Below are 21502 nucleotides of genomic sequence, written 5' to 3' on the forward strand. Positions count from 1 at the left end.
TTATTCACAGAGATTAAACTTTATTGTAGTGATAAAGTCCAAACTCTAGCTGTTTAACAAAAATAATTCTGATAAATAAACTTTGCATTTTGACGTTAGAATTCCATACTTTTGGTTATTGTTAATCGGGCCGTCTTAGTTAGCGTTGTTCGGACAAGTTATGTAAAAATTCTCCCCTGAAATTGCAGGTATGCTGTGGCTTGTTTTGGAATTCACTTTGAGTTGCTCGACATCTCCCTTATCAATATTTCATTGAGTTATAACGCGCTGCACCTAATTCAAAGTATCGCACCCTCTCAAAATGCTAAAAACCGCTACATACGTGTAAATATGTATTTGGATATAGGTACACCATAGATCATTAAAAGTTATAGACGAACTAACTGATGAATCAATACATTAATTTGTCCTTTTTCTCGCTGAGTTCAAACATTAAAAGCTCAAAATTAGAAAGTTTCATACAATAAAAAAGCTCAACAGTAGAAAGTTTCATACAATAAGCCGATTCTTCTGCGGGCTTCTATCTAATTTGAAATACTGTACGTTAATGAAATATGAATCGAAATATTCAACTTCAACCTTTACAGGTTTGCTTCACAGTGCTTAATTTTTAATTGGGGTTACTTTTGTAACCCGTGACAGAATAACGAGTACGGTAAGGGTCGGAAAATAAAGAGAAGTAGAGATCAGTTGAAATTAGTGTTGCCCAAATTCAGTCTTGGTCTTGCAGTCTTGGTCTTGTTCTTGCGTTTTTGCAAGACCAAGACCAAGAACAAGACCGCGTATTTTTAGCAAGACCAAGACCAAGACTGACCGTGCAAGACTTGAGCAAGAACAAGACATAGCCTGCAAGACTCTTGCGTCTTGCAGCTAGGACTTAGCGCTATTTCACTGAGTAGTTAGGTGTAACAGTTCGGTGTATAGGTAGGTACGCTTAGGAATTCTATGAGACGCAAAAAACTGTATCAAAGAATATGAAAAACTGGACCTATGCGCATTACGACTAATACCATAAACATAGCGAATAAAAAAATTATTAAAATCAAAGTGAGTGCATGCATAGTTATGTTTTAACCATCGGCACTTTGATAATGCGGCATCAAAGGTTTTGTACTTACTTCTCAAAGAAATTTGCCGCTTTTCGGAAGTACATGGTTATGATACACGCGCCGGCGGCTTCTTTTGAAATCTAAAACAATCGTTGCCGCCACGCCGAAATCATAACATTTGACACTATTTGATTGCCGCCATAGGGTGTAGGTATACTCATGCAAAATAATTTCGAATTTTTTTACACGCTTTATATTATTGTTGCTTGATCTTTACTATGGCTATATTCATTCAAGCTCACAATGTTCCAATTAAAGTAAACTTTAATAAATAGTAATAGACTAATAGGTAATTGCAAGACTTGCAAGACTCTTCCTGCAAGACCAAGACCAAGACCAAGACTGGGAGCGCAAGACCAAGACCAAGACCAAGACCAAGACCAAGACCAGGTGTATTGGCGCAAGACCAAGACCAAGACTGGCTAAGTCTCGTCTTGTTCTTGCGTTTGGGCAACACTACGGATAATGCTGAAAGTTTCCACCGTACCGTTGTCGTCCGATCTAGGAAGGACGATGATTGCCTGTGAGGCTGTGAGTAATACATAGTTAGAAATAACCGAGAAATGCTTTTTATATGCTAAGTAAAGTTGGTACTAAAAGCGGTAACAAGTTCAATCGTGAGCGCACTGGTAATCGGTCAAACGATTTTACTATCAGTTATTTTAAAAACGCCATTGCTTTGACTACGAATGTCTTTGATTTCTTCTTGGAAACGGAAACGGCACCACTCCCTCCTTCTGGAATAACATTTTGTAGTAATTTTCCTAATGTGATTACCTTTCTCCACACCTTCAGAATAACGGTACCAATAACATTAAAGGCAGTTCCAACTTTTCTTCGTTCTTTTTTTTTCCTGTTCTCTTTGAGTTACGTACTACAGAAGGCATGCACAAAAGGCACCTATTTTTCCTTTCATCATGCTCCAATAATATAAAGAACACGGGAATGGTATGTGACACAAGCACATGGGGTTCTCTAAGAGAAGTTGTATTTGCAGATCAAGTTTTGGCATGAAAGTGATGAATGAAAATCGCGATGATAAACAAGCCTAAAGAATGATAAAAAAAATGTTTCATTTTCTCGCCCTCAAATGTTGTTTTTAAATTAAGCGGCAAATGATTGTTAATGATTTCTGACTTTAGGTATGATCATACAAATTTTTAAACATTTCCAATTTCGACGTAGTATATATTTGTATCGATACGATGTGGGTGCATGGCGGCAAGTTTTGAAAAGAACAGGGGGTAGCATTATTTCGATTAAATAGGCATGAATTGTACTAAGTACAAAAGGGGGTAAAATCGCCCTCACCATAAAGCATCCTCTATTATCGTTCAGAAAAAGGAGATAAGCAGTCAGACGTCTTTGTTGACGAGTTCTCCTGTATAATTTCGTTGTTCTGTTTTCAGAATTAACTCCGTCTTTCATAATCCCTCCTCTTCGCCTTGAGATAATACATTTATGTGAGTGATCACTGATGTAAATTTTCTCTTTGGGAGTTAAACCATCTCCGGCTTAGATTAACATTTTCCTTCGTCTGCATAATAAACCTAGCCGTACAGAAGCCTATTTTCGCATAACTATCCTATTTATTTCATCTCGATCTAATCACTAATCTGTTAAAAGATAGCATACTATTATTCGATATTATATAACGAAAATTGTAACACGAAATCCAATAACTTATTAACTTTTACGTTTCATTACCCCGAATTCTTATACCGAAACTAAATACTTTTTTAAATATTTCACCGTATTCAGGATAGGAGACTATCCTTTATTGTAATATATATATTCAGAAATTCCCTAACACAAGAGTCCTTTCCAAAAATGTAACTGAATTATTAAATTACATTACATTAAAGAAAACAAATATTAAAATTATAAAAGAAAATCAAAATATCCATTAACAGCATTCATTACAACCAGCCCAGTATGTAACAGGATAAATCGAATCCTTTTTGTACAATTACGATACGACTGATGACCTTTATCCTTTATGGTCAAATATATAATAAAATGGTTTTCACTATTGTATGCAAACTTTTTAATGATGCTACAGGTCTCAATACGTATATTTTTTTATCTATTTTCAAGGAATTCTGTATTTAGAAATTATCCTGCTCTATTTTTATCGCGTTTGTCCATGACAAATAGGAGCGTTTAAAGTTCATAGTTCAGTGTGCTATCGAGAAAGTTATTTCCCAGTTTTGCTGTGTTATTCTCTTTTTGTATTTTTTTTTTTTTTTTGGAGGAACTGCTTTAATTTTCGAATTGACGTTTTGTCGAAATAAAACGTTGGCAATTACGATATCTTTGCGCGCGTCATGAAAAGGAGGTATTGATGTTCGTGAGTGGTAGTTGATGGTGATAGGTGTTCGGAACAGGGCATCAAACATTTCGACAGACCTTTAAAGTCGCTTGCCACTCCATCAACGGTGTGAAGGTTCGGTTGGAAATGATTAAGTGTCTTTTCAGGTATATACTGAGCCTCGCTCGGGAAAACAATTAAGTAAAGTAAATGAGAAGATTAATTGAAATCGATAAGTAGTCGCAAATCTGTCGAAATCATCACGACATCGTTTGTTCAGCGATCGGGTGTAAAAAGGAAAATTTTACAAAAATCATTAGACTCAGGGGTAGCGCATACGTAACACCACAATGCAACGCAATAATTATCAGAAAACAAACGGAACATTTCCTTATAGTTCTTATTCGTAACTTTGAAGCTACCAAGCTATGGTGTAAAGCCGGATGGTAGGGCGGAAAGCCCTCTCACAATGATTAGTATTCTACATTTATTGAATGAGGTACTAATGTATATAAAAAAATACGTTTGCCTTAACAAAACATAAAGCCTTCCAATATTTCATCTGTGATGCACAACGAAAGAATGGATACAGGTTTTCCTTTTATATTTCAGGACTATTCTTCCTATTCAATATTTCGGTAACGTTTTAAAAAAACACACAATATAAAGGAGAAAACAACAAAAATTGTCACAAACATCAGAACTTTTCAAATTACGTAAATAGAAAACCTGCGAAACAATGCACGAATAACTATGAAATGTTTAAGAAAGGCATCATAGAAAACATCGGCCACCGCATAACATACTTCTCTTTACAAATACTAAAGCGTAATAATAATAATAATAAAGAATTGCTTTAAAGGCGCAAAGCATTTCTCTCAAAATGACAAACGAAATGAGATAACCGTTGAACTTTTCATTACAATAATATCGTTATAAGTACATATATGAATGTTGAAACGAAGTTATTAAATATTATATTATAAATTGTAGCGAAATTATTTTCTGTTTTAATTATTACCTATTAGTGTTGTCATTTGAGGCTAAATTATAAATTTACGGTGACATATTTCAATTTATGATTAAACTGCATTTTTGGCAATATTGCAATTATATTATCACTGAAATGTATTTGTATACTGTATGCACAGTAATGAAAACTTTTCGCAAATATTAATAATACAATATCAGATACTGAAATATTTCCTACCAATTGTTTAAAATTTAGTTGTGCTATTAACACTGTAATAAGTTAAGTTTTATGGTATTTGTAGTAGCTATCGCAAAAATCGGTATCTAATTGCGATACATCCTCGCTATTCGCCAGATTTGGCATCTATATACTTTTCGATCTCCAACTTGAATAAAAAAGACTTTTTACGTAGTATAGAGGTGTCAGTTAAAAAACTTTTGGAACACACAGTATCGTTTAATTTTTTTGTCGAAATGGCGTTCGTACATAAGGGTTGAAGAGGTATTTACGTAGATATATGAGCAATTTGTTCCTCGATGCGTAAATATTAAAACTAATGACAAACGGTTAGAATTAGGCATTATTGTTTTCTCGTATTCAAGTCGAATTTAATGAGTGAACAAAGGATATTTTGCTGCAGCTGTCACGTCTATCAGGATAGTACCTCGGCAAGTTAATGTAAGTACGTCAATGAGGTTAAGTTCAGATAAACGCATTACTGCAGCTCTTTATTCAAATTCTAATTTAGGTAATCTCGTTCCATCGTAGCCTCGGCAAGAACTTAAAGTCAATACGGAACGACTGTCAACTTTAAATTAGAGACGCGCTGTCTAATGATTGTTGCTTATACGCGCACCGTTAATGGATAATACAGATAAGCTGTTTCACTTCGCTTACTCACCAAAGGCTCTCTCCTGGAACTCGACTCTTTTCATAAATGAACGATGCTGTTGCCATTTTAACTATATTTTTCGCCAGGTGTCGTAATTGAACCCATTAATAATGGATAGTAAAACAATTAAATCTGCTTTCTTCTACTACGAACTGTGTACGGCGTGCTCACGAGATCCAATGAGATCGAAATCGTGATCTACGTTTCGACAAATTCTAACCTCCATGATCCTTTTGTTCAATTTGGTTACGTATCAACCACGTAGAGGTTATCACGCTAAGGATTAAAATCGATAAATCTATATCCTTATCGACCTTGTCAAACATTTTTAAATTCACTACAACAAACACCCCCATAGCAATCATCATCATCATCAACATCATAAGGTCGTCTCTCCTATTGCTGGTTTCACACGCACATTCACTCTTTCTCATTCTTATAATCCTTGCGTTTCCCTAAAACTACAACATCCTACATACTTAATTATTTGTTAACAATCTAGGTCTATCTTTAGCTCCCGTTTCTGCTTCTAATATAACTAGCTCTAACTAACTCTACCTATAGCTCTTTATGCCTAAGATGATGTCCTGTTTTTATTCTTCTTCTTCTACCCTTTGTGATACCTCCTCATTTTTAACCTTCTCCATTTACGCTATGCTCATCATTCGCCTGTAATTTCGATCGCTTCTAACTTTTTCATTTCCACTACGCCCGCCGTCCATGTTTTGCACCCGTACAGAATCTTGCTCCAGACATACACCTTCCTGTTAAAGGCGATTCGACCCTGCGCTATCATCTGTTTTATATCTCTAATAATACATATCGAATATGAGCAACTTCGTCTAATTTTTCGTCTCCTATCTTTATATTTCAGCGTCTCCTAAAGCAATTAATGTTAAGTAACTTTTTATTTCTATATAAGTAAGTAGAAATGATGTTTTGTTTTAATTTCGATAGTGTACTTCGTGTTGAAGAAGTTGGTAAAGAACATAACGACTACAGTTAGAGATATCAAAAATATCTTCTTACATCACGTTAATTAGCTGTGTGGGTAGGGTTGGAGTACCGGGGGCGGCTAAACGAAATGAAACTAGATTACTTCAAGCATCCAGTATAAGTTCTCTCTATTACCCTTAGACAAGGTACAGTGGAGACGGATGAATAAAGTAACACACTCCAAAGTTAAATATACTTTAGAGTAATTTTGATGTAGGGTACATATCTACCGCTGCGTCTATAAGACTACTTCTATAGTATTATGTACAACGAGGAAAAATAATTATAGTTACTGAATCAATTCATTTTGTGCTTTACAATTATCAAATAAAACCTTTAATTATGAAACTACCAAATCTAGAAGAAAGGGCAAAACTCTACTTGCAAATACGAGATCAAAAATCCCAGTTTCGCTGGTTGAAATAATCAAAATTCATGGACAAACAATATTATGCAAGCTTAAAGAAAACGATTTTTTACAATACCTGCTAACCAATCGAGTTCTTCAAAACTAAAGCATCCATAAAAAAAATTATGGCTTGGTTTAAGCTGAGATGCACATTTGAACACATATAAAATAAAAGGCAAGATTGATATGGTTTTAGACTTGGTTTCAGCTTTGTTTCCTACCATTGGCGCTTTCTTTTTTATTAATTTTTCTATCACGTAAAATGATTATGGCGTTATCATCGAGTGTGATAATAAAATAGCAATGGTGTTATATGAACGTAGTTAGTATAATGAGGAAGTACAACAGTAAATAGTAGGAAATTTCGAATTAACTTTACGCATTGCTAAGCAGCATGTGTATATAGAAGTTTCCAGTTAGTTGTAACAGAGACAAGTGCGGTAGGAGTATGTTCATGTATGTAAATGTTTCGGAATAAGCACACATAAACGCTAGAGAATATAATTTGCTTGTTCTAACAATTATGTTCGGTTATTGGTGCAATATTCGACCTGTACAGTTTCCTATAAGAGGCAAAGACATTTAAAGTGAAATATTTTTAATTCCGAGTAAATATTAAACTACGTATGATATTAAAAATATAAAAGACAGTCGAATTAGGGTTTTGATGGGATGATAACTACTATTATTTATTTATCTCTCCAGAGGTTTAAACTAGTTTTTACGTTATCATCGACAAAGCTGATAGAGTATGATGATTTTTGTGACAACAGTTTTTGCCTTAACCAAAAGCTTCTAAACAAACGACGAGCTTTTCAGAGTTGAAAAGAACAAGTTGGAAGGATTTAAGGAACAGTCAGGACCAAAGTTGGCGTTAAAATCGGATTCAGTCTCGAAGAACAGATGCAGTCCGTAATATAGACGAAGCTGTGGGCAATAAGCTAAGTAGATACAGGCTACTTTTCTACAATAAGACTGGTAAAAAGTCAGTAATCCAAGTGAAATTTTCGCATTTCGTTTTTACCCGACTTTTACGACACAAATCAAAATAATCCTCAAAATTTATATACCGTGACTAAGAAAAGATATTATTGTATAAATGAATAAACAGAAGATTTTCAGTTTATAGTTTTGCAACACTCGGTAACTGTAATTAATACAATGTAAGTAGTGGTGAAGCATCCTCCCTATCAGCCAGTTTTGGCATCTATGAACACTTTTTATTTAAAAACCTGAATATAGCCATGGTGATATAATCAATTACTTTATTTCATAATACTGCTACTTGAACAGAGTGCTTAGAAAACATAAATACCTATAGTGAAAGCGTTGTTGGATGTCAAGGTGACGTTTGAGATTGGTCGTAGTCTAAAATGGTGATTTATTAAATTAAAGTAACAATGGCCAAAGGAGATGGGGAACTCCATTAAGACGCGATCATTCTTAAGGAAATCGACGCTCAAACACCCTTTGCCAAGGCTCATTCTCTTCATAATTTAACAATAGATACTAGTCGGAGCGATAAAATTAAAGCTCGGTGACGACGCTTAAAAATTTCCGGTAACATTCATTATTCGCTTTCGCTTTAAGATTAACATTTAACGTTTTATAAGCTTCTCTCTATTAAGTCCGACCGATCGCTTAATACTTGAGTTATTTTGTTGAGAATGAGCTTTGGAAGCTTTTCTGCCGTGGCATTTTATACCTCAGGGAACGGCCAATTCAATATTAACGCTATCTAATTTTAACACACAAATAAGAAGATTAATACCAAGAAAAACCACACCGTACATACGCCACTGTTCGTCTGTCTCTTGTCAGTTTTAAACTAGTATGTGAATATAAGTCAATCCCAACTAATAATATTTTAAATGGGAATGTCAGTTTGTTTGTTTATTACCATTTCACACCTTAACTACTCAATACATCAACATGAAATTTTATTCACGCATTGTCAGAAATATGGAAAAGGACATAGAGTATCTTTTATCCAGAAAAGAAATACTATTCCCGAAGGATATAAAAATTAGCTTCATGTAGATGTCGATAATTTTTGAGACGTATTAAGTATAATAATTTAAAAGAATAACTGCTACCTTTTTTAAAAACCTCGTTATATACCGCCCCCTGTCCCCTAAACTATTTCTAACATTTTCCTGTCTACATTAATGTTTAATTATTACGACTTGTTTTTGTTTATAAAAATTTATTTTACACGTTGTAACGCCTACGTTTTATCGAAACATTAACACCTATTGATTTAGATGAGAAAAAGTGGCAAGAAAGGTCTTTAATGCCAAAATAATTAGGAAAAGGTTGAGATTACCCCGTGAGAGTCACGTTGCGTTTGTTATTTTTAGCAGTCCAATGTTTTGTTTCATTAGAGAGGAAACACAAAAGAAAAGGGGCATTAAAAAAAGCGACATCACCTGAAAATCTACACTTACTTCGGCCCGTTTTGCTAAATTACATTCAAAATCGCCTCGATGAGTTAATATACCTAAACAAATTTAAAATCGTAATTCCAACATACGTATTATACATAACAATTCACTTAATGGGCTTACTGAAATTTCACAACCGTAAATTCAACGTAAGTTTGTTAATTATTAACGCCTGGTTGACAATAAGCAGTAACTGAAGTTAACACTGGTTTACATAAACGTCTGTTTAGAGGGTACGGCCGTTTAACATTGAAGAGATTTTGCACATTCCAAATTAGAGATACCGCAAATATAGGTAGTAAATAGCTACGCTAAAATCGCATGACCCTTGTACATGTTTAGACCCAAAGCGCGCGCTCCACTTCAAACACGAATTATTTCATTAATATAGCGCACGACTATGTAAGGGATCCGAAAATATTTAAAAGAAATTCACACACAAAGGACATTGTCAAAATACCTCTTATTTTAGTAGAAATCCTCAACTCAAGTAGGGACATTACAGTTGATCCTTTTACCTGATTGCGTAGGATCATATAGTTATGATACGAAAAGGCAACACGAACGAAGTGACAGTGAACAGAATATTTTGCTACTATACGCAAGATCGTAAACGTAGCTTGTGCTGGTGTTAAGTATATTTAGCAATACCTACCGCAAACTGATTAAAAGGTAACTTTTCTAATACTTTTTGATTAATTACCTTTTATATTATTTATCTTCAACCTGAATGCTTTACATTTCCTCAAAACACTTCAGAAATTAGAGAGCGGAAGTTGAATGTATATATTCCGTAAATTTCAAATGTTCATTAACCGACTGTGCTAGTGTACAGTATATTTTGCGACTGTACGCATGATCGTAAACGTAGCTTGTGCTGGTGTTAAGTATATTCAGTAATACCTACCGCAAACTGATTAAAAGGTAACTTTTCTGATACTTTTTGATTAATTATCTTTTATATTATTTATCTTCAACCTGAATGCTTTACATTTCCTCAAAACACTTCAGAAATTAGAGGGCGGAAGTCGAATGTATTTATTCCGTAAATTTCAAATGTTCATTAACCGACTGTGCTAGTGTACAGTATATTTTGCGACTGTACGCATGATCGTAAACGTAGCTTGTGCTGGTGTTAAGTATATTCAGTAATACCTACCGCAAACTGATTAAAAGGTAACTTTTCTGATACTTTTTGATTAATTATCTTTTATATTATTTATCTTCAACCTGAATGCTTTACATTTCCTCAAAACACTTCAGAAATTAGAGAGCGGAAGTTGAATGTATATATTCCGTAAATTTCAAATGTTCATTAACCGACTGTGCTAGTGTACAGTATATTTTGCGACTGTACGCATGATCGTAAACGTAGCTTGTGCTGGTGTTAAGTATATTCAGTAATACCTACCGCAAACTGGTTAAAAGGTAACTTTTCTGATACTTTTTGATTAATTATCTTTTATATTATTTATCTTCAACCTGAATGCTTTACATTTCCTCAAAACACTTCAGAAATTAGAGAGCGGAAGTTGAATGTATATATTCCGTAAATTTCAAATGTTCATTAACCGACTGTGCTAGTGTACAGTATATTTTGCGACTGTACGCATGATCGTAAACGTAGCTTGTGCTGGTGTTAAGTATATTCAGTAATACCTACCGCAAACTGATTAAAAGGTAACTTTTCTGATACTTTTTGATTAATTATCTTTTATATTATTTATCTTCAACCTGAATGCTTTACATTTCCTCAAAACACTTCAGAAATTAGAGGGCGGAAGTCGAATGTATTTATTCCGTAAATTTCAAATGTTCATTAACCGACTGTGCTAGTGTACAGTATATTTTGCGACTGTACGCATGATCGTAAACGTAGCTTGTGCTGGTGTTAAGTATATTCAGTAATACCTACCGCAAACTGATTAAAAGGTAACTTTTCTGATACTTTTTGATTAATTATCTTTTATATTATTTATCTTCAACCTGAATGCTTTACATTTCCTCAAAACACTTCAGAAATTAGAGAGCGGAAGTTGAATGTATATATTCCGTAAATTTCAAATGTTCATTAACCGACTGTGCTAGTGTACAGTATATTTTGCGACTGTACGCATGATCGTAAACGTAGCTTGTGCTGGTGTTAAGTATATTCAGTAATACCTACCGCAAACTGGTTAAAAGGTAACTTTTCTGATACTTTTTGATTAATTATCTTTTATATTATTTATCTTCAACCTGAATGCTTTACATTTCCTCAAAACACTTCAGAAATTAGAGAGCGGAAGTTGAATGTATATATTCCGTAAATTTCAAATGTTCNGATTTTCCTGCTTTTCCATTTTTACGAAAACCACAGAGGCGTCTTGTTCAGCGTGCTGTCAAACCTACACTAGCAAGGAGATCGGGCTGAAACTATAGCTACAAGCTATCCAAGGATGGTACTATAGAATGTCACCTCAAGGTAGGCCTAGTGGCGTCATCTCTTGGTTAGGCCGGAAACTTATCAATCCACCCTCGTATAGCTTATAATAAGTTACATAGACAGATTATATGGGCATTTTAAGAACGTTTAGTGAACAGGAAGAGATATGGCCAAAAGAAAAAAAGATGAGGCAAAACGGGGGTGCACAATATATTTGCGGATGCCTTTCCGTTGATTTAATTTCCTGGACAACAAAGCGCATCAAAGCACAGGAGACATATCGCAGCTGTGGCCGTCAGTTACAAGTGTCATAACCGTTGAGTTATAATCGTACAGTAAGATAAGCAAGGAAGCAAAGGCATTTCGGTCCACCAGTCCGCTACCAACTTCGATAGGTAAACATATAAAAGATTGTACAACGGTCGCGTATTTCCGTTTCGGTTTGTGTACTAGGTATTATAACAGATGTAAGTGTACAGCAGCTCACTCGAAGAATCGGGGCACGGGATTCCCCCTGAGTGCCTTACAATATCAACCAATACTACCCTCAGCGCCAGCCTTCAAGGTGCTCATAAGCAATTTTTTGATAACTCACTTTATAACGACAAAATTGTCGAGTTTTGAAAAAGAAATATCGATTTATTTATTAATTTTATGTAATCCATGCTTTAACGTTAAACATTTACCTAATGTCATTAGAATAGATGTAGATGCAACCACTATATACACTCTATTACAGACATTTAAATCTGCCCAATTCTTTGCAGTTGTTTAGTCAAAATAGGCGATTATTAATTACGAATTTTTATTAAAAAAACTGCCCTGGTTATCGAAAGTAGACCTAAATAATGCTTCTAAATCTTTTGATTAAACGTTTTAACCATAAGTTAAAATCAGCTATCCCAGTTACACCGATTTTGTCTGCAAAACAAAAACGCCTTTTTTTGCTGTTTATATTCGGTAATATCTTTTAAACCGCTTAATAAAGTCGGGTGAAATTTTGCAGAAACCTAGCCTTTAAAACGTTAAATCGATCGCTTTTAGGGCATTTCACGCACCTTTTATCTTTAACAGAAAAGCGGTGTTTTTGATCATAGCTAACAAACTGATAGACTAACACATATACACATTACACATACTACATAGACTTAAACTTACTTTTTTAATTTTGAAATGTAGAATATCGACGAATATTATTTTATAGAAATTTAAAGTTATTATTTTATGTCTAACATAAAAATTTTAAAGTGTACCATGAGCGCATAGTGTTCTCTTATGCCTTTGAAGAACAAAACAATTATTTCCACATTTTAGTGATCATATCGCTTTTAGCGCCTCTCAGAACAAGACGCGCGGAGGGCTATCCGACTAGCCCCCCCCCCTCTTAACGCCGGTATTGACTACCCTTCTTATATGTAGACGGTTAGGCTAGGTTACCAAAGTAAAATTACTTCATATAGATTCGTATTTCATCTACATATCTACCGAGCGGCATAGCAGGTTTAGACCATTGCTTAGCATTCGGAAGGACGCCGGTTCTCACCCGAACAACCACCCACCTATTCTCACGATTCCTGAAAGCAGGCTGAAGAGGGCCTTCCGCCCTACCTTCCGGCATAGTCCGGAGCGACTGCCCGCCCACCAGCATTACTGGCTGGTGGGAATGAAACACCCAAAAGTTTTTTTTTCTATATATATTTACGAAAGCCTCTCCAGTAAGCAATAACGTTTGCGAGTGGTGAAATTTTGTGTTCGTGATAAAAGAAAGGTACAATATTTTTCTTTGAATAAACAAATTAAGGCAGCGGCACATGTTAAATATGTAATTTATTTCGTTTAGGTCTGTCACAATTTCTGTGACTTACTGTAAGTTAAATGTGAATGATTCTTTGAGTCGACTCGATTCGCTTCAACTCGACTGGTATAGTCAACTCCGTTAGAGTGTGCTGGCAGCGTTCCGACCGCTGTATGGCGGCCTTCCATCAATCTTGCAATGTCATGGACCATTTATCTCCGTATTTTTCGCCTTTCCCTCTTCCACCTTGCCGTACATCTTATACCCCCGCCAAGATACGTCTTCCCTAGTTATTTGTTTTGTCTTCGTCAAAAATACCTTCTGATCTGGGAAAATTACATACCATCAGGTATCCCGAACATTTGGTCTCTTTTTTTTTATCGTTCTTACTTTTCATGCCTTCCACGTACTTAATCATCATAAGAGCTTAAATAAGTCGATACGCTTTTTTTTCTGTGATGCCACTTAGAACTTTTGGATAAAATTGTTTAGCAGAATCAAACAGCAAAATTGTGTTTGTTATTTTTTTTTTGCGTGTAGGCTTCGGTTTTTTTTTACCTTCATGGATATATTGGAACCATTATCTTAGTTATCGATCATACCTTTCACAAACATAATACAATAAAATTTTGTTGGAAATATAAAATACAACTGTCGCATGCACAACCGCATAAGCAAATAAATTTCGCCATCCGAAAGCTTTTTGTCGGCCAGAGATAGAGAAAATGGATTTTACAGGATCATAAATATCTCTACCTGTTTTCTATATGCAGTATATTTATCAAAATTATAATTGTTAACTCATTTCATTAGTAACATTTGTAAATCAACGTAATCAGAAAAAATAGTTAACACGTTAGGTACGTACAGTGTCTATGGTAAAAAAACTGAGCTGGTATTTTTCAAGGAAATTGTGAAAATTATGTAAAATCAACTGATGGGGTCACAATTTCTATGCGGAATTAAATTTTCGTCTATTTGGATTTTGATATAATCAGTGTTGAATGAATTTATTTAACAACACATTCTACTTAACAATTTATTTTCAAATTTTGCTGGATATTACAAATATAGTCTTTGTATCATCTCGATCATCAGTTCACTTACTAGCCGCGGAAATCTTTACCAATGGAAGTTGCTCGTAATCTTTGGGGAGGGAGCCTTAAAATTATGTTATTTTCGATGTTCGCGATCGCGATCAAAGGGAATCCTGAGTCCAGGACTATTTGTATTTTCCATTATAAAAACGTGTTATTTATTTTGGGTTGGCTGTAGTAACCTTAAGCATACCGCCGGGTACGGTAGATAGGGGGGAGACGAAAAACTTCCCCCTGAAGGATGATAGGCAAAAACCAAAGACTCCGTTTTTAAAGTTATTCCACACAAGGTTAAGGTGGGAGAATGTTCACTGGTTCCCTTATTTATAGAATTTTTTATTTCGCTAAATGCCTTTTCTACCCCATTCCACTCTCTCCTGAACCCTCCCTTATTCGCCATCATGCCACAGGTTACTAAAGCTACTCATTTACTTACATCTTTTTCATAAAATATAATTCGATTTTCTTTACTATGACGTTAAACTAAATTACGGAAAGGACAATGTCCTTCCGGATAAAATAGGATGAAAACTATTAGAAAAGCTGGTGCGCAACGGCAAGCAGCAGTTTCCTTTTAAATATATAGATCGAGGCAAAAATCGGCCGATGGCCAACTATCATTTATCATCGACTCAAAGAGGTTCTTTCTCGCAGAATTTCATATATAACGCGTCCCTGATAACAGTGGAAACAGCAACGGTAGCATTTTTTATTTGCGTCCCGCTCGGAATCCAAATTTCATTTCCCAGAGGATTGTGCGGTTTTCATGCACAAAAGTTGCTGCCTACCTTCTCGAATACGTATGTTTCTCTATCGAATTTCTTAGGCATTGCCTGCTTTAATTTTGTACAAACACCACTTTATTATGCGACTACATACATAGATGTATTAAACTATTGACGCTGGCCATCATGGCACACACTCGTTACTCGGATGCACTTAACAATAAGTGAAGAAATTTATGAATCTAAACAACAGTAGTCCTTCACAATATAATACAGAAAAACTAGCAAACTTCAAGAAACAACAAAAGACTATGCCGGAAGGTAGGGCGGAAGGCCCTCTTCAGTCTCCTTAGAGGTGGTTCGGGCGAGAAAGATGAGACGGACGAAATGAAGACAGAAGAGAATGAAAGATTATCTGTGGAATATTACTGCCTCAGCATTTGCCTAAGTGACCCAAGGCAACCACAGAAAAACTTGGACCAAGGCAGACGGACCCAGAATCGAACAGGCGTCCTCCTGAATGTTAGGCAATGGTCTAAACCTCTAGGTTATGCCGCTGGGTAAACTTCAAAAGTGTACTACTGGCTTTTGGGTTTATTGGTGAAGGTATCAACCACTCGTTTCGGCGAAACGTCGAGAAGAAAAATCCTCAGACATGAGCACGAAAGTCATAATCAATTTATCTAAATCCAAGAAAATGTAAAGAGTACAAAAATAGTTGACAACGAAACGTCCATCAGAATTGGTTGGTGCTAGACCAAATATCCTTGGGGAAACTATTCCATAAACAGGCGCAAGAACTATTACAGTCCTTAGATTTTCTCAATTCTGTATGATCTGATCATTTGAAAATTTTATACAAATTGTTAAATTTCTGTAGGTACTATCTACATACGTATTTGTCCATATATATGTACATTCATATATGCAAATATATTTATATGTATGGTACATACACACAGTAAATGGCTTCATTTCTTAGTATAGTATTTTACATTTTTCTGTATATAAGTAAAACGAACACCGCCTACTTAATGTCTGAAGTCTTTATTTTTCCTCAAATGTATTACATATCCCAAATTGTGTTATGTAGCAGGTGTACGCCGAAAAATAACTATGGTGGAGGCGCCCGACACTTATTTCGTTAACCTAATTGTTATTTATTATTATAATTAAATCTGGATTATAAATTAATTTAATGAATAAATATTTTGTTAGAGTGTATTATTGTTTTTGCTCTCAAATACTGGAAATTCCTTTCTAGATATCGCGAATAGTTCACCTATTTAAGTTAAGCATTCTGCGTATCTCGAATACAAAAAGGGCATTTATTAGACGTGACGATGCGATAAGATTCGTAAAATTCAAGCAATATAAATCATTAATTACACTAGTACAAACAATTCACTGTTTTTTTTTTCACAGTTGAGAAAAAATAAGATTTGTATCATCAAAATCAAGTTATTTATTTCAGCTATCAAAAGGATATCTAAAGCAAGTCCTGTTTTCATGAAACTGCATGAATTTAATAATGCTTTTTGTCTCCCATGCACAATTGCGGGGGGCAACTTTAAAATCATTAAGAAATTGAAACACAGGAACTTGAAACATGATAAGCACTAAACTTTTATTGGTTCCGATCGACAATTTATATAAATTATTGATAGAAAACAACCGAAAAAGAGCCAGCCAAACTTTTTAATTTTTAATGCAATATTATAAGAACATGCCTATGAATAAACAATGGAGTGATGTAAAATTGCTTTTGAAAAAGTGACATGACCGCCCTTTTTTGTAAATATAATCCTAATTTGAGAATTTATTAATTTTTTTTATTTATAAATTCTGCTAGTATTTATCATTTCTTCAAAAAAGTATGTGGCCAATCAAAAAAAAACATTTTCTTGCATACATAAAAAGGCAGACGATAAAAAAAAAACAATTTTATTAAGAGGGTAATATTTTCATGTAAAATTAAGCAAAAGTTGTTTTTGTATTGTTGATGGGTATGTCTTAAAAAAGGGTAGAATGGGTGCTTTTTTTGTGAGAAAAGTATTTTTAATATTTCTATTCCAAGTTTAATATTACCGAAATCACGAAAAAAACCGTTTCTAAAGTTAATGTCGGGTTTGTACTTGTAAGTATTATTCTTTTTTCTTTTAAGTGCAAAAACAACGCGACAAAAAATAAAATGAGGGAAAAGTTTCCCGTAAAAAAATTATATTTGATCAGCTCGGCTTATCCTTTTTAAATTAAGGGTTCCGCCGGATTTTACGATGGACATAAAAAGTAATGCGAAATTGATTCTGAATAAAATTTAATCTTAGTGCTTCTTCAAAATTTGAATATTTGCTATTTCTGTGGCTTGAGAGTGGCATTTATGCCATTTGACTAAATTCAGGGGGAAGAAAAACGTCAGTTTTCTTAAATGCTTTCTTTTTTTACTTTTTTTTTTTCTCCACGTCACGGTGCAGGAACGTTTTGCAAACAAAAAAGTCCTAAGCATGCAAATTCTACAATTAGCCTTCTACACTTCCACTGCTTTCGCTATTTCCTGTTAAGTAAGATTCTTTCTTTACGAATTCTATTCCGTCGACAAGACTGCAATCCTTCGAGAAAACAAAACCCGTGAACAGCGAAAGCATGGAAAGGCGACACGGTAAGCTTATACCTGCGGGCTTGAGTCAACCAAACGCCTTGCAAGTTGAAAGAGGGCTAAAAAGCACGTGGCTGACACCCGTACGAACCGGAGGGTTGCGTCAGTTCGAGGCGCGAGATCGCGACAGACTACTAGTCTCTCCGTGCTCTTTTACATCGCCTACTTTGCCACGGCTGTGCTGTTAGTCTGCCTTTACTTTGCTATGCTGTGCAGAGGGTGGTTGCTCGCACACTCTGTGCACACTTGCACAACGCGCACCACCACATCCACTGCTACGTCCGACTCTACAACTACCCCCAATGCCAACTACAATCACCACTTATTATCATTGCACACTCTACCAGTTGTCACCATCGGGGACTGCACACGTGTAGTCAGTCGCAAGTACCCCTGAGACACCTTCCAATTATTTTTATGCAGGGTGTCCCCTACTTGACCCTGACTTTCCATTACGGCTATTTTTCGTAACAACTTACTCCATAACGCACTGAACGTCTGGGATTACGATCATGTTGCTTATTCAACTAATCCCTGAGGTTTTCTGACATATCTCAATTTCTCTGACTGTCGATTAGTGATACTTGTACTAGTTCTTGCTCCATGCCGCGCTAATTCAATTGCATCCATCTGACTCACTGAACTGACCCTTTAGACTTTCTGACATTTCCTCAGTATTACCTGACTTTCAATTAGTGACATTTTTCCTGACGACCCAATCCATACCGTACTCAACATCTGGATTAGATTAGAGCACTGTCATATGTCAATTACAATCAACTGATTTGCTCAAATTCCACCTTGGAATCTCTGTGTTAGTTTCACCACTCTGAGTTTCCCTGACATTCCATTAGTGATTTTTCCCCGACAACATACTCCATAACGCGTTGAACGCTTGAGATAGATAGAGTACTTCGTTTCTTCAATTGCAATCATCTAACTTATTAAACTAATACCTGAGATTGTCTGACCACTCTAAATTTCTCTGACTTTCAATTAGTGATACTGCTTCTGATTCCGTGACAGCATACCTCATGTAGCACAGGATGTCTGGGTTAGATGAGACTATATCTTTGCTTCAATTGCATCCATCTGACTCATTAAACTGATGCTTTCGACTTTCTGAGATTCCGTTAGTACTTTCTTAATGACAACTTACTCCATATCGCATAATCCTCAATTATAATTATCTAAAGGATTCATCAGACCTCATGGAATTTCTGAGATTCCCTTCGAATTCTGAGATTCCCTTGGAACTCTGAGCTTCCCTAACTTTCCATCAGTGCTGTTTTTCCTGGCAGCGTACTGAGTTACTCAAGAACACCGTTCTATTTGGAATCTCTGAGGTTCGTGAGTTTTCCTGACTTTCAATAACTTCCGCCTTAACTGACCGCTTTCTTCATACCAAAACGAATGTCTTAGTTACAATGGTGTAATGGAGCATATTACCTTGGCTTATTAATAAACAGAAAATTGATGACTTCGATGCTGAATAAACCTTACAATTCCCGGTCCTTCAGGAGTTTACACCATGTTGTAGCAAACTTAAAAATTCACAGTGATCTCTCTATTCGGCAAATGCCGCACAAAATTTTTGAAGTTCTTACATCACATACTTCATTCACTCTCTCTCTCTCAATTCTCTGTTTCCATATTCATTTCCATATCACATACATCTCTTGTCAGTATTCTCGTTTAATGTCGCGGCACGTCCCAATTTATAGGATCATTATGATCCATTCTCCAGAGAGACGAAAGCCCTTTGATACCGTTCAATTGAACTTATTACCTCTACAGATATATATATGTATTACACATACCCAACAATATGCACACACAAAGCTTTTTCCAATCAAAAATACAGTTGGAAACGCTTTTTATATATAATTTTCCGGAAGCTATCGTGGTAATTCCAAAACAATAAACATCCACCTTGTCATCATCATCATCATAAGGTCATCAGTCCTAAGACTGGTTGGACACGTACCTCCACTCTTTCCTATCCTGAGCTAAACTTCGCATTTCCCTACCCACATCCTTAACTATTTGCGAACAGTAATCTAATCTAGGTCTACCTCTACCCCTCCTAACTCCTGTTTCTGCCTCTAATATATCTCTGACTAGACCTTCATGCCTGAGAAGGTGTCCTACCAACCTATCTCGCCTATTTTTTATTGACTTCCACAGAGTCCTCTGTTCTCCTATTCTTTCCAATACCTCTTCATTTCTAACCTTTTCTACCCACGATATCCTCATCATCCGCCTATAACACCACATTTCGAACGCTTCTAACCTTTTCTTTTCCGCCGCTCCCACTGTCCATGTTTCGCACCCGTACAACGCCGTGCTCCAAACATACACCTTTAACAACCTTTTTCAAATTTCTAATATAACCGTTCGCGAGCATAGAAGTGACTTCTTTTTATTAAAGGCGACACGACCCTGCGCTATCCTCTGGTTTATATCCCTACTACTCCTTCCATCCTCACTTATCTGACTTCCTAGGTATCTAAAATCAGCCACTTCTTCTAATTTTTCGTCTCCTAAAAATATCCACCTTGTACCTAATAATAAATTTTAGTGATCGTTTAATTTTATTTCCGTCCTTCCTAGCTTTAGTTATAAAAAATGGTAGCTTTTTTAATCAGATTTAAGCCCATTTTTCACGCTAGAATTACTTCCTTTTTGCATTTGAAGGCAATACGAAATTTGCTTGGATGTTGTGAAAGGGATTTTTTTAATGTCGGAAATTGTATTGCAAAGGGGACGTTCATTCCCTTTTCCCGAGTCGATACCGAAAAATTGGTCAAAATGCAACGAATTAGTTCTTCTAACGAGATAAAACAGTGGCTAATAAGCAATTTAGGGTTGACTGCGACAGCAGGTAGCTTCAATTTATAATTCAATCTGCTGAGTTTGTTTCCCAGAGGACAAGTCCGCACCTACCAAAGTCGAAACTTTGAACTCAGCAATTTCAGGGGAGTCGTAAATTGTTTACCTTCGAATAGCAAGAACCATCTATGTATCTACGTGTGTATTAATGTTTATACTCCTGTTGCTCCAACCACGAAATCCTTTAAATAACATCTCACCAATAAATTACACCGCCAACTTTCACTAAGCATCACAAAAATACAATGAAATAAATACATGTTACGGAAGCCAATTTTAGCACAATAGTAAATGTTACTTTTCCTTAGGGTTTACTGGTTCAAAATCAAAATAAAAAAAACAATCGCAGTCCAGCCTTTAAAATTTAAATAACTTAACCAGTTATTTCATAGAAACTATTAGCAAATTATTACCTCGTTTAATAATCCAATCGATTTTCTTAACGTTTTTTCTTCAAGAGGGTCACTTTGTTGTGACCCTAGCAACCCCTTACTAAAAACTATATCCCGTCTATGGTCATTCGTTACTCACAACAATAAATCCAAAAAAAATCTTTATCAGTAGGTAATCAGAATAAAATTACCCCGAGATTCATTAAATATGTTATTCGAGAAAGCAGTAATTGTGTTATTTTCAATTGGCGGAAAATCCTAAGCACTGCGTTTCCCGTTTCCTCTTAAATCTAACGAAATTTCTTAAATTACATTAACACCAGAACGTGTTGCCACATTACTATTTTATTTGCTTACTTTCCGTTTCAATCTGAAACTAGCTGCAA

The 21502-nt window shown here is 35.4% G+C and overlaps 1 protein-coding gene across 1 annotated transcript in view; it reads right to left on the reverse strand.

Annotated features, from left to right (window-relative positions):
• Positions 1-17999, reverse strand: part of LOC108741849 — a gene marked incomplete at its 3' end in the record, with an annotated part of 100806 nt that extends 82807 nt beyond the window's left edge. The window contains exon 1 of the mRNA XM_025974872.1: positions 17848-17999. The remainder of the gene's footprint in view (positions 1-17847) is intronic.
• Positions 18000-21502: the final 3503 nt, after the last annotated feature.

This window comes from Agrilus planipennis, unplaced genomic scaffold, assembly GCF_000699045.2.
Source record: "Agrilus planipennis isolate EAB-ADULT unplaced genomic scaffold, Apla_2.0 scaffold265, whole genome shotgun sequence".
Classification (NCBI taxonomy): Eukaryota; Metazoa; Arthropoda; class Insecta; order Coleoptera; family Buprestidae; genus Agrilus; species Agrilus planipennis.